Raw genomic sequence first — 16,701 nt, forward strand, 5'->3', positions numbered from 1 at the left:
TTGGGCGAGTTGGTATGCGTTCATTTTGGGTGTAAAAAACAGCGCGAAAGGGACGGAAGACAAAGAAGAAGGAAACCACACGGACGAGCGCTGACTCACAACTATTTTTTATTCAGAAAAAAACAGACATTTATATTTAAAAAGTCACATGACCTGACGTCACTCGCGCACATGCCCAGAAATACAACAGTCTAAGACTATATCATGAGTCAAGATTAAAACCTTACAACGCAATTTCAGAACTCTGTGATTAACCGAAAAAACACGAGACAGCCAGAAAAAAACAAAGGTACTAAAAAACAAAGGTACTAAAAAACAAAAACACAAATCACGTGTTGTCAAGAAAAGCGACCTCTTTATCGACCATCAATAAGGAAGGCTGACTGGTGCATTCATCCCGTCTTTTCCGAATGTGATATGCCTCAATGAGCTCCCTTGTCGTCTTATCTCTATGGCGGAATAAAATACGTGTGCGCGCGACTAGAGGTCTGCATACTTTCTTATTTTCAATCTTGCATGCTTCGCAGTGCTCTCTTAGATGCGAATAGTTTGAATCTGATAGTGAACGAAGATGCTCCCTAAGTCGAATATTTATACATCGGCCGGTCTGTCCTATATATACTTTTTTACATGAAAGAGGAAGTTCATACACAACTGAACATGCGCACTCTACACACCTTGATCTATGGGAAACCAAACAACGAAATGGGCTAATTCTTGATATATTGTCATGGCGGTTCCCTATCATGCGACAAAGCCCCCCCAACTTGTGTGGCGCAGAAAACACCACATTCACGTCAAATCTGCCCGCCACCTTTTTTAGATTATGAGCCGTTTGGTGCATATACGGAATAACAGCAAATGTTTTTCCTGTTCTGTCCAATTTTGTATTCAAGAAATCTTTTCGCACTACCCTCACCAGCTTCTCGCAAGTGGCTGAAATCACCCCCTGTGGAAACCCTGCGGCTTCTAATCTACTTACTTGTAACATCAGACTGTCGGCTATGCAGTGATGGCATGAATTTGTGAGGCTTGAACGTAAGGTAGTCATTGCAATTCCATTCTTTACTAGCTTTGAGTGCCCCGAGGTAAAACTTAACACCGGTTTTTGGGATCGGGGTGAATGCATCCAGCAGATGTGCTCTTCCCTAAAAAACAACCTCAAACTTAAAAACTGCAGTGCATTTTCTGACGGTAACTCGAAAGTGAAGGACAGTCCTTTACCACATTCTTGAAAAACCTTTAGAATGTCATTCACTCTTGTATTGAAACTGTCCCTGTCTACTAAAACTAAAAAATCATCAACAAATCTTGAAATATGCATTGCAAGACCCCCAATTTTGTTCTTTATTTCCTTGTCTACCTGGGAAAGATAAATGCTGCTTAGGGCTGGAGCAACCTTCGAACCTATGCATATGCCCTTTCTTTGAACATATACATCTCCGCGCCATCCCACGTATGTTGATTGCAAATAGAAAGCCAAAATCTCAAGAAAAGCAGACACCGAAAAGCCGCACCGACTCACAAACCTAGCTTCGTCATTTTCTTCATCTATGCACTTGCGTACCGCTTTTAACATGCCTTTATGCGGAAGAGAATAATAAAGGTCTTGTATGTCTATGCTGAAACCAGTACCCCTTCCCGGATTTTCTTGCCTTAGGAACTTGACAAGAACATCGGCATTTTTCACAGCAAAAGGATCGTCAACTGTCAATCCTGAAATGTGTTCCTGTAGGTAACTAGAGATTAAATACTGCCAAGTGCCGCCTTCGGAAACTATAGCCCTAAATGGGACATCGATCTTGTGGGTTTTTGGCGAAAAAAATAAGTACAATTCCGTTCCCTGTGATTTCTGAACCGAGGTGGCTAATGCTTTCAAATTAAACTCATTCAACAATGAAATCACCCGCTCTTTCACAAACACGTGATCTACGTTGACCTGTTTAAAACACTTTTTGACAGCCGCCAAAGCCTTTTCATTGAACATCCCTTCCGGAATCACAACAAAATGCCCTTCCTTATCTGATAACACAAGTCTTAAATCGGCACTGTGGAAATAATCTACGAGGCCACGCAAGTCCTTACTCCGTTTCGGTCTGCCCGGTGACACACCCAAGGCGTTGACGCTCTCCTCCAGGAACCTTGGCCGAAGTTCATCCTTGACTTTTCTGGAGATACTTCTGGAAATGGCTAGCCTCTCCACCGGTGATAGGATTGGCTCCTGGGAGTACTTCGGTCCGTGTTCAAGGGTCTTACGGTGTTGCGGTGGAAGATGTGCTTCGCCCAGAAGCTGCACTCTTCCAGCTTGCTTTGCAGTCCTTTCTTTCCTTGGAAGGTGAGGAAGGGCGGAAGCCCACAAGAACTCCGTCGTCTGCAGTGAGGTTGCAAACCACTCCCTGTAGACCTTGGGGTAGACAAAGCCCCCCCAAGTTGGGGGGGGGGGGGGAGGGCTTTGTCGCATGATAGGGAACCGCCATGACAATATATCAAGAATTAGCCCATTTCGTTGTTTGGTTTCCCATAGATCAAGGTGTGTAGAGTGCGCATGTTCAGTTGTGTATGAACTTCCTCTTTCATGTAAAAAAGTATATATAGGACAGACCGGCCGATGTATAAATATTCGACTTAGGGAGCATCTTCGTTCACTATCAGGTTCAAACTATTCGCATCTAAGAGAGCACTGCAAAGCATGCATGATTGAAAATAAGAAAGTATGCAGACCTCTAGTAGCGCGCATACGTATTTTATTCCGCCATAGAGATAAGACGACAAGGGAGCTCATTGAGGCATATCACTTTCGGAAAAGACGGGATGAATGCACCAGTCAGCCTTCCTTATTGATGGTCGATAAAGAGGTCGCTTTTCTTGACAACACGTGATTTTGTGTTTTTGTTTTTTTAGTACCTTTGTTTTTTAGTACCTTTGTTTTTTTCTGGCTGTCTCGTGTTTTTTCGGTTAATCACAGAGTTCTGAAATCGCGTTGTAAGGTTTTAATCTTGACTCATGATATAGTCTTAGACTGTTGTATTTCTGGGCATGTGCGCGAGTGACGTCAGGTCATGTGACTTTTTAAATATAAATGTCTGTTTTTTTCTGAATAAAAAATAGTTGTGAGTCAGCGCTCGTCCGTGTGGTTTCCTTCTTCTTTGTCTTCCGTCCCTTTCGTGCTGTTTTTTCAACCCAAAATGAACGAATTTTTAGCAATAGTCCTGCTTTACGCCACTTAAGCACTTATTTGTCTTCTTCCATAATTATGACGGCTTCATTATCCTTGTGTTCCTCTCTAACCGCGTCTACGAAGTCACAGGCGCTCCGCTTACTCAAATGTTTATTACCACCTCCCATGCGTTCATTACAGTTGGTGTTCGTGCATGGGCACGGATGAATTCATTTAAATGAGGTTGCTGATGCCATGGCGAATGTACCTCCTCAATGCCCAGTCGTACTCTCCTTCCGCCCTGCGCATATATTACAGCGGCCAGGCTTCGCAGGTACCTGCTACTGAAATAATTTCCAGCCTGAGTACTTTCCTCCTCTCCCGACATTCAGCATATTCTGTACCTGTGGTGCAGCAAATGATGGCGATCGCGCAAGCTTCAAATTTCTTTTACGTTTCTACGTTGCCGCGTGCCTCAATCAAACGCCTGCCTACATAGGTCTGGTATGGCGGTCTCCTCACTATGCCCGCTCTCTGCTGATTCCCAAGACGATAGATTATGTCTTGTTGACCTGTCGCCACTTTTCGTCTTTACAAAGGCGCCTGCCAAAACACCCTTTGCGTCAGCTCAGCTCGGTCTAAGCTTATATGATTGGGTTGTTGGCTCTCTTGGTGCTTCTGCTCTTGGGGACAGCTACAGGAATGTGCTTTCCGCTGTTCAGTTTCCTTTTAGACACAAAACGGCTGCCATTATAAAATATTTCTGAATTCCATCCTCTGGCTGCTCATGCTCAAGATTCATCTGTGAGCAAAATTTCCTAAACACTGAACGTTAAGCCAGATTCTCAATTTCAGTCTCCAATCTCACAGGTTTAGATTTGCTCTTGATTAAAATCACCAAATATGCATTCTCTTTTCTTTTTTGAAAAAAGTTTTGAGCACTTGTCAGTCGCTGCATGTGCCTTGGCCACTCCCCCGTTGTGAGTACACGCCATTGTCTTCTTGAGGACAAAAGCAGCAGCAGAACAAACCTAGTTCAGGATGGCACGTTGCCTCAGTGTCTTCATACCCAAAAATTCCGGAAGAAAGCAATTTTAAGCGAGATGCCATTTATGAACGCAATTTTTTCATATAACGTAAGATTTCATTATAACAATCAACCTATCCGCAGATCACACGACAGCAGTCCTATATATTTTTCTAATAACATTTCTGCTATCGTCAAAATCGTTCCCCATTGGTTTTCTATGACAGTGTTAACTGTTCGATGCGATAAATGCAGATATTATAAAAGAAAGATTTTGCTACATATCAGAATAATGGATAATTACCTACAACATTTCCGTGACAGTGGCTTACAATTTTCTATTTTTCAAAATTTTTGCCCGAGAAAGCTGGACATGAAACTGAATTAACCACCACTTTTCAGCACTCCACAGTGAATGAAGTTGGATGGGGGATGTTGGATAAAAATTCACAATAATTTTTTCTATGTGTGTACGTACAGTGTTACATTGCTGAAATGTGGCCAGCTGATGGGGTTCACCATTGCAGCATACGGGCGCAGAGCGGCTTTCATGCTTGGCTAACGCAACATTTTGCAATGCGTCCGCTCCCCTTCGTTACAGTAGTGAGGATGATGATGATTTCCTCAAGCTTAATGGTATATACCCACGGCGGGGGATAGGCCAGGGTGCATTGCTGATACAAACGTCGAGAGAGGAAATTAACATTTGAAGTCATGTCAAGTTTATTTTTCTTTTCATCGAAAAGAAAGGGGCCAGGGCTAAAAGCTGTGAAAAACAGCTTGACAAGGCCCTGGCCCCTACAGTAATTGCCAGAGCAACAGCTAGGAGGAAGATCAGTGTAGAAAGACGTGCACAATTTTATGCATCGTAGAGTTTCATACTTTTGTGCGCATGAAAATAGACACGTCCTAAAAAACTCAGTCTTAAAACAAGAATACATGAAGATAACATTCTAAATACAAAGCAACACTAGGTTCACAACAGTTGTTCACAGCAAAAAAGACCAATTAGGCGATTAGACTCATTAACTGGATCGAATCCAGTTGCATGCAACTTATTCAGTAGTTTCGGTACAGTGTAGAATAACGATTGATTGTATGAATACGTGCGAGGAACTCAGGAAACAAGATATTTTTCTGTGTGTCGGGTTTGTCGGTCACGAATATTTTCTTTTAGTTCTGAAAGGTTTACGATAATATTTATATTAGATTTTATGAAATATTTATCAGCTGATTATTTTGTAATCGAAAGAGGAGAACACTGCGAGGACATTATACTTCAAGAAAAGCTCTTTGGTTGGATGACAGTAAGACACACCCGCAACATACCGTAATGCTCTTTTCTGCAACAAGTGTAATTTGGACAAGTTGGTTACCCCTGTGGTGCACCAGGCTAAGCTGCAGTACTGTAAGAGCGGCAGCACAAGCGCGTTATATAACAAGAGTTTTATTTTAGAAGGCAGCAAGTATCTTGTTCGGGCGATGGCGCCAATTGCTGATGCAACTTTTGAATGCAAGCAATCTATGTGGTCGTTCCATGTAAGGCGCCTTGAAAAGACCACTTCGAGTACTTTCACAGAGTTCACAATTTCAACTTTTTCTTGTCCCAAGCGTACGCTCAAGGCATCCCGTAATTCCTTCCCTTTTGGAACGTATAGAACTGCTTTTGTTTTGCTTGTGTTTATTTTTAAGTGGTTTGCTCTCACCCAAGCGTCCAAGTCCAGAAGAGCCATATTTGCTCGCTCCTCTACATCTGCTTGCGTACTTCCGGTTACGAAAATGGTGGTGTCGTCCGCACAGGAACTAAACTTTACGTCCTGAGTGCAGTGTGCCATATCATTAATATAAATAAGGAAGCGTAGCGGTCCGAATATGCTTCCCTGTGGCACGCCGGTATGAACGAATTGCAAAGATTTAATGTTATTTATTTCGACATAATGTGTCCTGTTGTTAAGGTATGATGTAAGAAGCGCATTTGCTGTTCCACGAACGCCGTATTTGTGCAATTTTGAAGGCAGGATAGTGTTATTGACAAGATGAAATGCTTTTGAACAACCGACATAGAGGTCCAGTATCATATGTTTTTTGGTGAATGCTTCACTGATAAATTCTTTTTACGTTAAAAGTGCTGTTTCTGTTGATCGATGCTTCCTGACACCATGTTGATAACCGAGCAGAATATTATGACGCGATAAAAAACGATAGAATTTTGGTGTGTAGTATTTTTTCCATACCTTTAGAAAACATTGGTAGTATCGATATTGGGTGATAGTTGACGAAAAGACTACGATCTCCCGATTTAAATATAGGAACCACACGTGCAGGCTGCATTGCTTGGGGAAATACGCCCGGGGACAGAACCAAGTTATACATAAAAGTAATGACTGGACCAATTATGTCAAGAACGTGCTTCACAGGGAATACCTGCATACCACATACATTTTCTTATTTACTATTTTTGACAGACTTAATACAAATGCATACTTCTGTGCAGTCCGTCGGAGAAAAGAACAGTGAATGGCATGTAGCAGTCTGACAGAGGAAGCGTTCAGCATCGGATGTATTGTTTGCACCGCAGTAATCACTGTGACCGGCCTGCTGTACGAAAAGACTATTTAAGGCGTCAGCTAATTGGCTGCTATTTAGCCGTTTCTCTTCATGTATGAGTGTATCGGGTATAACTCCTTGACTGCCAGAATGCATCATTGAGTTCAGCTTTCGCCAAAATACATCACAACGTTTTATGTTCTCATCAGAAAATATATCTGCAAAATAGACGTTCTTTGCTGCACGTAGTCTTGACGTAAGCTTAATTCGTTACGCTTTAAATTCACAAAATGCAGGCGTATCTTTGTCTTTTACAAACTTTGCATACAGGCCATTTTTATGTTTAATCGAATCTAGTAATTCCCGCGTCAGCCGAGGCTACCGAGCATTTTTCGGTTTCCTTTTTGGACGTAAAGGAAAATGTGTATCGTACAGGGCTTTGAAGAGGTCAATGAATTTGCAGTATGCAGTGTCACTATCTTGAGTCGCATAGACAGGGTTATAGTCCTGCTTACTAACGGAACGACGAAACGAATCAAGTGTAGCAGGGGTAATTTCTCGTAAGAATTTTGTTTGTCGGGTTTTTTTAGCTATGACATAAGATTTTGGAACTAACATTACTATTCCAATGGCCACTGAGGCCAGTGCACACAGTATCTGCAGTCGTTAAATCTGTATTAATATTCGTGAGAAATATATCTAGTAATGAGGAACTATCTGGAGGAACTATCTTCATCTAGGCAGGATATCCATTTGGCTTTCGGCTTTATCTCCTAAAGCAATAGCGCAACTGACAAGGCGCAGCAGCGAGGATGCACTGCAGCGCTGACTCACAGACTAAATCTTCCTTAATGCGTCTTTATTTTCGCATTTATTAGGCCTTTGGGCAGAAATGATGGGTTCTAAGGAGTTTGGGGAGGGCGGTTCATGTCCTCTTCTTCCTCGAGACTGGGCGGTCTTTATTGGCTGACCAGCTGGTATAAATACCTCACTGGTAGCAAAAATTGAAGAAAAAAATAAACAACGGGCACACGTCATGCGTAGGAAACAAAAATGCCAACATACAGTTGGCAGGCGTCAACGTTGACTGCGAATGTTGACTGCGCCTGTTCCATGTTGGCACTTTTTTTTCATGTATAGGAAAAAAAAAACGGAGGGCACTCAGGACTACTTACGTGCTGTGAATGCAAAAGCAAGCACTCGTGCTGTTCGGCTGCGGTGATGGCGTACTACTCTAATGCGGTGACCAGCGGAGCTGATCTGTTCGCGCAGCCCGAATGGAGAGAGAGAGAGGGTTTATTGATAGGAAAGGCATAGAGGTTGGCCTGAAAAATAAATATCTGGCCTTCTACTCTGCTCTGGGGGACGGGAAGAGGAGATAAAAGAAGGTCACGATGGGGGACGATGATGATGGGAGGAGGCAGATGAAAAACTACTTAAAAAAAACAAGGCACACTTTCTGACATCACAAACGCGAGACAAGGTCCGTGCGGCTGTGGTGATGGCGCAATGCTGTTGTGAAGCGGCCAGCGAAGCTGATTTATTCACGCCGACCTGAGTTCAAAACCCGCTTCGGGAATAATTCTTAAGAAATTTTATTTTGTAGCGATAGCTACACTACGCCACCTCTTCGAGCCTTCAGCGTGGCACCCCTAGAGCTCCGTGGCGACGCCGTGGTCACGTAGTGCGGAGCAGCTGCTGCTGCCGGCGGCACGGCGCGCAACAGCTGTGCGCATGCGCTGTGTCAAGTGGGACGAAGATGAAGAAGGAACACCCAGAGAAACGGAGCGGCGAAAGACTGACTTTGCAATTCGACTGAGCTTGTTCCAGTCGGCCACATGCAGCTGTCGCGTCACTCCAGGTTTAACCAGAGCTAAACCACAGCCATTTTTTTCTTCCTTTCCTGATAATGTAGGCATGCCAATGACATCATGACGTCACGTGACTGTCGGACCTTCTGGCGTGGACAACGACAAGGCCGGATTTTCCGCCTAATAGGTCATATAATGCTTTCGCATGAATAGAAAGTTACAGCATACTACACCTCCGACCCGAAAGTTCAGCAGGAGCCGACCATAAAAGCAAGAGCAGCTGGAAGGCTCAATGGCCTCCCGGAATAGGGGGACCAACCACTAATATTAATCCCAATTAAAATGTTTTCATCATCATCATACAATAGGCGCGTGTCAGCACTTATAATCAAAATCCTGTCCACATTTTATGTTTGTCTCCAGCAACAGTGCCACAGGCTATCGCTCGCAGGCTATCCTGGTCATCTTCACATCTCTGTTGCAAAAGCATTGTTAAAAAATTGGCTGTGGTTTAGCTCTGGTTAAACCTGGTTGAACTGCTAAAGCTTGCTTAGTTTTCGCCTTATAATTTAACTGTTCCGAAGCAGTAGAGAAAGTAGATTCAGATATGGACTCTTCGTCGGAAACTTCCATGGCGAGACTGATCAACCAACGTGTAGCGCATGTTTTCGGGGGCTCCTAGCCGTCATCGTTGCCAGAGCGCGCCTACGCGCCGCAAACCGGATATGCACCAGAGAAACTTCCGGCCTCCCCGTAGTGCGAGCGCGCGCGGATGGTTTTTCTCGGCCCGTGTGTTGCTTGCGTCGTGCGGGTACCAGTCATGCTCGTTGCAACATGTTTTCAGCGGCCAAAATGTCTCCTGTGACACCATCGTGACGTGGACCGTGTTGTTGTGTACCAGGCTGCAGCTTGCGGCCTCGAACCAACCTTCTGTCGGAAGTGCGCGCTTTTATGTTCCCTACGGACACGGAGCGCAGAAATGCCTGGATTGCAGCTGTGCGGCGGGACAAATGGCTGCCCACGAAAAGTTCGCATGTTTGCTCTGCCCACTTAATTCAAGGTGAGAAACATTTTAAGAGCTCGCTCGTGCCCTAGTGTGTTCCCGCTCTGCTTATGTTCGCTTCGATGCATGACCGTTGAAGCGATTGAACGGTATGAGTGGCCTATTGTAAAATCCACATTCGCTCATTTAATGATTACATGTATCAGTGGGACTGCTGCTTGGACCCTCACAAGGTTACGTTTAGTTTTTTTTTTTGCGGTTATGTGGCGCGTGCAAGGCGTCGTAGAGCAGCTCCCGTTGCTACGATCGCTTGGTGCTGAACCGAAGAACCCTGTCTCGTCTTTTTTTCGAGACAAGCCTGTGGCCTTAGCATTGTAGTACTGGCCACCACGCTGCGAAACAGACCCGAAAATATGTTCGCCGAAAGCAAAACTCGTTTGGCGTTTCTTTGACCTTTGGTTGTATATTTGGCGCCGTAGTTGAGGCGTTCTTCTTTCGGGATCGCGTGTTCGATCATGTCCGCGGCAAGCGCATTTTGGCGGAGTCGATATCCTAAACCACCCGAGTATCATTCAACGTTGGCGGACGTTTAGAGCTCACGTTAGTCCAAACATACTTGCGGTATGGCGTCTCTCGTAGCACAAAATCGCTGTAGCTTCATTAGTTTTGGCCTGCCTCTGATCGGGGGGAAAAAAGGCAGGATGACGGCGCCAGTGCAGTGCTTAACTGTTGTCATACCGTGCGTGCTTCTTGTGAAGAGTAAAAGTAAAAAATAAGCAACTACTGTGGCTAGAACGAACGACCTTGTGCCCATGTAATTTCTTATTCTGGAACGTTTCCAGCGCCTGGAATATTGTCAGTTAATTATATGTGCCCAATCCAAGAATCTAGTTCTGTCAAAGACCCCTAATGTTCTTTCCTCCATTCTCTTCCACTGACCTGTCGTCCAGGTGTAGCTAATATTGTTTTCATCTAGAAGCATATTGTCACCTTTTCATTTTTCTTTTACAGGCCGACCATCATCTGAACCTACGCATCCAGACTACATACCATCTGTCTTTCCTTATCGTGCTTCACGGAAAATTGTCCAAAAATCGCCACATTTCAACGTGCTGAACGAAAAGAAGCACTGAAGCAAACATGCACACCTGCTACATGTGCTCCCGGGCCTAGTGGATCTGATTCTGGACCAGTGGCGTGTGCTTCTGGGCTAGATACAAGTGATACAGGACCAGGTGCCTGCCACACTGCCCCATCTGCAACTTCAGATGTCTGCATTGTAGAGAAGTGTGATACGGAGACACAAACCACCATCAGCATGCAAGTTCTGTCAGACTTAATCAAAGAAAATGAAACACTAAGGCAGCGTTTGGCTTGCCTAGAGCAAGATCTGTCAGCAGAAAATGAAAAAGTTGTTGTGCTTGAGAATAAGCCAGCAAATCTTGCTGGGATAACCAAAGATATGGCCATGCAGACAACGAAAACTGTGAAATTTTACACAGGATTTGTGTTTGCAGCTATGTTCTCTGCATTCTTGCAGTTAGTGCTGTCGACGTGGCATCTGTCTGCAACGTACCTTGACCCAGAAACACAATAAATCCTTGTCCTCAAGAGGCTGCGTTTGGGCCTGCTTACCCAAGACCTGGCGTGCCGATTTGGCATTTCAAACAATACTGTGAGTGACATTTTTTATACGTGGCTAGATGTTCTCGCCACCAACATGAAGCGGTTCATCGCCTGGCCATCTCAGCGCACACGTGAAGCCAATCGGCCAGCAGCATTTCAGGACACTCTCTTTGATGGTCTCACAGGGATCATTGACTGCACTGAGTTATTTATACAAATGCCACTGGTAATGACTGCAAGGAGCCAGACATGCTCCAACTACAAGCACCACAATACGGTGAAGCTACTTGTCGTGATATCGCCTTCAGGAGCCATAACGCTTGCGTCAAAAGTATGGGAAGGAAGGGCATCTGACAAGGAAGTTACTCTGTGTAGTGGCCTTCTAGACAAGGTTAAAAAAGGGGACGTTTTCCTGGTTGACCGAGGATTTCGATGCAATGCCTAATTTGCTGCTCGAGGCGCAACCCTGCTGATGCCATCCTTGACCAAGAATCGTGCCCCGCTACCAGGTGCTGAAGTCACAGCGTCAAGGAAACTGTCTAAAGTACGCATCCATGTCGAAAGGGCAATACAAAGACTGAAAGTATTCCTGATTTTGCAAACTGTTTTGCCACTGAACTTCGTGAGAAGAAACGGCGACATGTGCTTTGCAACCATTGACAAAGTGGCGGTAGTATGCAGCGCATTAGTTAATCCGCAAACCCCGATCATCAACAACCTTAAGAGTGCAGGTGACTGATAATTAGGCGGTGTGATAGTGTATGCTGCTGTGCAAAAAGACGGACAGAAACAGCGCTCTGATAAACAGCATGTACTTTTGTGTATTCGTGCTCACAAATTGATTGCAAATGGAATTTATTGCACACATTCTCTGCTACACTGTACCAGCAGTGTATCTGCACAACGTATATAAAGGCTAAATCTCTTGCATTGGTCTGCAAAGCCGAAAAGTTGTAGCAAGCTGCTTTCATAGTATGGCATTGTTCAGAGTTCCGCAAGGGACGCGACAGCCTTTTCGCCAAGCATGGTTTTCCCACCGATGGCGAGGAATTTCGTGCATTGACCAGAGCCGGAGCAAATGGCATCTGGGAAAATATTGGCAAATATACGAAGATAAGTGGCCTCGACAAAGCAGTGTAAAGCGTGGCTAGACCACCCATGCCATCCTTTCATGTATCAATAGACCCCTACTTTTTCCTTTCTTAACAACCCAATTCCCCAACTAACCGCCTTAAACCTCCCTTTATAAATAAACAGCTCATTCAATCATTTCATAAAAAGTTCACTTTGGAACAGACATAAGGTTCACCACAGTATTGCAGACATAGTGCAGTGGCACCTGGTTTCATAGCATGCAACAACATGGAAGCATTCCATTGCGATCAGACTTCTGCATATCACTGGTTTCAAAGAACAGAAAACCTGCTTAGTCCTTCAGGCCAGAGAAGTGCATTGCATGAAATGAACAGACAGGACATTAAGAAAATTCTGTGTTTATTCATCACCAGTGCGACCATTTCCTTTACAAGCGGCGCAAGGCCATCGGCGAAGTGTACGCCTAAGTTTTGCACACTTTAGGTGAAGTGTTGCCTGACAAAGTGAACATTCAACAACGTTTCCCGATTTGGTGCCTTTACAGTAGCATGTTTTTTGCATGTTCAATTGTCTTTAACATGTGCATTGACTGTAGCTTTGGGAATACATGGTTGAAAAAAATGTTCTGCCTTGGCTTTAACATGTGCTCAAAAGCTCTCGTCAAAGGTTATGATTTCTGTTGTCAGTGAAGATCCTCTGAATACCTCAATATATGATTGACGCAGCCCAATCACAGCCATTTGGGCCTGCACCTGCATACAATATGCATGGTTATGCCTGAGCTGCAAGCATTCATTCAGATATGCCAGTTTAGTGTAACCCTTTCAGAGTGAAGCACCTTTCATTGTTGCAGGACATTTTACTTCTAGCATTGACTGTGCGCAGCATGCACAAGACACTATATCATCTGGAGATGAACCAATGAAAGGCATGCTTCCTGCAATAAAAATCCCACAGGCTCTGAGACTAAAGTTAACGTGCTTTGGCGACTCGAGCTCGATGAACGCTTTCTCTGTTTCAGAACCCCACCACAAGTTGGAAACTAGAGGTGTTTTTATGTACCCCATAATTTCTGCAACAAGGCTGGCTGCACCAGTGCTGCATGCTTCCACACGGTGCAATAGAGTGGCAGTAATTCTTCCTCGAAGTTCTTTTAGCCATCTCGGGGACATTGCCTGGCCACGAGTGGACTCCTCAATTTGACTGCAGCATTCAGCTGTCAGCTGCACTTTTTCGGCCCAACAGGCAGTTTTACGGAGAGCTGCTGACCCCTGGCTGACTGTGCAGGGTCCTGGGCAGTTGTCTCGGGGGCAGAGTCAGTCTCCTCACTGTCTGTGACTGAGGCAGGAGCAAAGTATTTGGCGCAATTTCCTGCAAAACAGTATTTGAATTAGTACTCTAGTTGTGACGTAGTCGCATCTGATTCTTTGCAGCAGGGTAAACACTGGGGTCCTTTAAAGTGTTAGACTGATTTTCGGCGCATAAGTGAAAAAATTGTATCCTGATCTTTTGAGTTTCTTACCTTCACTTCGTGCAGAAAGCTGGACACTTGCTCATCTGTGAAAGCAGGTACTGTGTAGTCGTGCGTATTGGTGGCTTGAGGTGGTGCATGGCGTATTTTCGGCTTGAAATATTGGATTTCGGAGACTGATGCTGCCTACAAAATGTTCAGTGCTTAGTTACTGCTTTGATGAAAAGCCTACATGTGACAAAATGAAAGCAAAATCTTATTTTGCCTCCGTTCGATGCCTCAATTCATTTACACGCAACGTCGGTTGGGGATGGGTTGTTCAGGCCATACTGCACATTTGCCTCGACACTAAACAACAGTGCAGCCACGTGCGTGCAGCATTCTCCAAGGCTTAAAGTTGCATTGAAAATGGCTTTAAGCATAAAGAAGTACACAAGCAATGGGGAGGAATGTGACAATCAAAATAAGTGGTAGAGTTTTGTACAGCAGAATATTACTGCATAGGACCATGATTTTTCTATCCACAACATGCTTCACTTAGAATGAATGCACTGTTTTCACGCCGCCAAGGACCGGAAATGATCCGACCGATTTAAAAACGAATTCCCCGAACTGTTCCCACCGGCTGCTTTGCCGTTCGGTGGATGACCCCATGGTCGCGGGTTCGATCCCGGCCAAGATGGTTGTGCTTTGGAGGCGAACTACAAAAATACCTTGGTGCTCGTTGAAGAACTTCAGGTAATATAAATTAATCAAATTAATGAATCGGCGCCCTCCACTACGACTTCCCGCATAGCGCGAGTCGCTTCCGGACTTTAAAACCCCACAATTCACATACTAGTCCGAAAATGTTTTATTACACAAGTGTGGCTGTGCAAGCAGTCGCGCTTTTCAGGTTTCTATCATGATTTATACAGAAGTTTTGAAACTACTATCGGATTACACGCGCGTGCGCACAGACACAAAATAGCAGGCGGAGACTATGGCATTGCGCTTCGCATTACTTACCCGGCCATGCAAGTGCAGTGAGCACTTCCGACAGTTCCGTCGTCCTTCACGACGCACCATGCTTGGTACTGCTTGGAGAGTGCTTGGCTGGCCTCTACCGTCGCCGCAACGAGAACAATGCCGCTGCCGCGCTTTCCCCCCTTGAAGGACTTGAGTTGTTCACGTTGCCGCTGATGAAGATGTTTTACGCGTCTCCTATTTTATAACATTTAAACAGTTGCCGTGTCTAAAAGCACACTGCTTCCACGAGGTACAGGTAACTCTCTCCTGCTGTCACAGGGGGCAGATTCCTTGGGCCCGACGTGATGGCGAACCGTACAACGTCGTCGTCAAGCGGATCGGGCAGCTCCTGGCCTCCAAAAAAAAAAAAAAGCTTCGCCCGATATCAGCCTTGCGCCTCGGCATCGAGCTTCTTAAAGGAACTGCTGGACATAACTTGGTACTACAAGCGTACCATCACGGCACGCAACGAAAGCAAACACGAATTCTGCGCGTATCCAAGCCGTCCGTTTTCTTCGTGCCGCCGGATGCCTGGAAAACACTGCGTGAAACCCTGCCGGAAGTCCATCGCCGGAAGTTACCAGGGAGCAGCCAATGAGCGCCAGGCGCGCTTGTTTGTAAACTGTAAAAAAGCGCATATCCCAGTGAAGCCGCCACGGATCGAGCGCAAGGCGAGGCGGTCGTCATATCAACGGAGAGACCACCAGTCAGGTGCGGCGCCGACTCGGGGGCCACAGCACACACGACGAGCGGCTCCCTTTTAGCTGCGGCGGGGAGCATGCTGACGTTACGCGCCGTCATAGCAACGGAGAGAGCTGACGTCGCACCATCTGCCAAGCGCAGCATACGTGACGGGCGGTTACACCTGGAGTAGCATTGCTTTCGCAATAAAGACTGAACACCCAAGGGCAAGCATGTGCCCGTCCGCCCTCTAAATAGATTGGCTGGGGATCTACCCGTCTGAACCTAGCTTACAGAGTGGAAGCAGCGTTCGCTGCCAGCTTCGTCTCTGTCGTTGTTCATGCCGCTGCTGTCGCTGCTTCTCCAGACGAGCCTGTCATTCTTCTTCGGATTCTCTTTCAATCTTAGCACATTTCCCCACTCTATCCTTCGCCAATCTGTCCTGTCGACGTTCTTGGTCATAAGAATCATCACATTCAATCAGCCGTCTACGATACACAGTCGAAGCACTGGTTACAGCACGCGGCCCCTTCATGCCTACCTGCGAACGTCAAGCTAAGCTTCGCGCTTCTTATCTTATCAGATGAACGGCGAGTGACGTGGATAAGCGCAACTGCGAGGGGAGCGTTTAATCGATTTGTTCAAAGTACTTGGGAATGAGAGCGAACGCAGCCGACTGCGCAGCTGCGCCGAGGCGCAGCGAGTCACTTGGCATTGACGTCACTGCCACACCCCCGCCCCGTTGCTCGAAGGTCATTCTTCGGAGCTACATGATCTTGAGGTTTTGCACTGGAGGAGCAGACTTCAACTCTAGATAGTGATTCCTTATATGCACACCATCTCTCACAGTTCGAAGCTAATTGAGAAACGGATTGATTTACAATTTGTTTTTTTTTTCAGCCCGTGAGGAATTAAACAGGCTGTGTAAGATAAATAGACCTAACTGTAACGTTCCAAATGAATGCTAAAAGAAGCATCAAATTTCATTCCTTGAACGCAAATAAGGCATTGTGTGTCACATTTCACTCTTGTGCGGGCAGCGCTATGTGGGTTTACTAGTTGTCTTAATTACCACCTTCGAGAGCATAATCGCAATGTAAAGAAATAAGCTTGAACAAAATGAACAGCTTGTCAAACATCGTAACATGGGTGAAGATTGTAAGCCAGTCCTTGATAAGGGCGTTTTTCAGTCGGGAAGAGTAAGGACAAGAACACACGAGAAATCATCGAAGTAGAAAAGACAGCCAGGCTAGGAAGTGCTTGCGTGAGCACGCC

This window comes from Amblyomma americanum, chromosome 7 (genome assembly GCF_052857255.1).
Source record: "Amblyomma americanum isolate KBUSLIRL-KWMA chromosome 7, ASM5285725v1, whole genome shotgun sequence".
NCBI classification, from domain to species: Eukaryota; Metazoa; Arthropoda; class Arachnida; order Ixodida; family Ixodidae; genus Amblyomma; species Amblyomma americanum.